This window comes from Dipodomys ordii, unplaced genomic scaffold (genome assembly GCF_000151885.1).
Source record: "Dipodomys ordii isolate 6190 unplaced genomic scaffold, Dord_2.0 Scaffold1115, whole genome shotgun sequence".
Classification (NCBI taxonomy): domain Eukaryota; kingdom Metazoa; phylum Chordata; class Mammalia; order Rodentia; family Heteromyidae; genus Dipodomys; species Dipodomys ordii.
In genome coordinates, this window is record NW_012268331.1 from 1 (window position 1) to 1517 (window position 1517).

Genomic DNA, 1517 nt, shown 5'->3' on the forward strand with positions numbered 1-1517 from the left:
TGTGGCTCAAGTGGTAGAGCGCTAGCCTTGAGCTGAAGAGCTGAGGGACAGCGCCCAGGCCCAGAGTTCAGGCCCCACGACTGGACCCAAAAAAAAAAAAAAGCATGGCTTGTTTTAATGATAGTAATAATTTTAATGATAAAATTTGTTTTCTTTTGTTTTTAAAGTAATTTGTATATGGTGGTGAAGTGAAATTTGATATTAAGAAACTGGCTTCACTTTTTAGGAACCCAGTGTGTATAGCAACTTAATAGAGGTCTGAATAATTCATATTTTTTAATAGATGGAGACCAATAGTATTAGTGTGAAGTATAAGAGACCCTCTAAATATCCAGGAGAATGACTTCTGATTTGATTCTTCTATTAGCCTTTTGGGTTTTGTAATTTTTTTTTCTTCTTATTCTGCTTAGTGTCACATGTTAAACCAACTGGATGTCAGATTTTAATTTTATTTGGAAGCCTAACATAAAAGGATAATTGAATTTTTGTTGCTTTTAGAATTTCATGCTAAATTTTGAGGAATTTCATTTGTTTGTAAAAGACTGACACAAAGTTTTCTTAGCTGTGGTAATGGTAACCTCCTATTACAAACTAGAGACAGGATGTAGAGCCAGGGGAGAGGAGTCAGTGCGTGTGTATAAAGTCTAAAGAAAGAAGAGCTATGTGAAATTCAGTAATCAACGTGATTAAAACGGTTACATGAAATTATGTTAACTTTGTTAACATAAACAAGCTTCTGTTCTTATTCTGTAATGAATCCTTGCCCAAATTTTGATATAATAGCTTTACTAGACTTTTCTATTCTTGTCATCTTCATCTCCATCTCACTTTGGAACTCTCTTGAAGGGCCATATTGTAGACTTTTCTTTATTTTCTTCTTTTTTTAAATCATGTAGATCTGATTTTTCTCCAGGTCTTGAATTCCAATATAACAGAGGTCTGCCACAAACTTACCTGCTATTCTGCTACTTGTATGCTGTGCTGATTCTCTCTCTCTCTCTCTCTTTTAGTCTAATTTACTTGCCCATTCATTGGATTACTTGTTCTCTTTATGATATTTTTGAGCTGATTGTATATTCTAGATATTAATCTTGCATCTGTTGAAAAGCTGGTGAAGATTTTTCTCCTGTTCCAGGGGTTGTCTCTTGGTTGTGGTAATTATTTCTTTTTTTTCCATATATAGATTGTTATTGTGAAAATACTGTACAGAGGGGTTACAGTTACATGAGTAGGGTAATGAATACATTTCCTGTCAAGCATTGTTACCTCCTCCTTTGTTTTTCCCCTACCATCCCTTTCCTCCCAACCTCCCCAACTCCTTCCTCCCCCTCCCCAAAGTTGTAATATTCGTTTTCAATATAGTGTCTTCTACGTCTCACTATTACAATACATCAACCTGTATCCTTATTTAAAAGCATTTTGCTATGTCCCTTCCCCTCCTCAAATTATAAATATATATATATACAAGATGCAGATGCAGATTCTCTATCTTTTTTCAGCCTTTTTTTTTTTTTTTT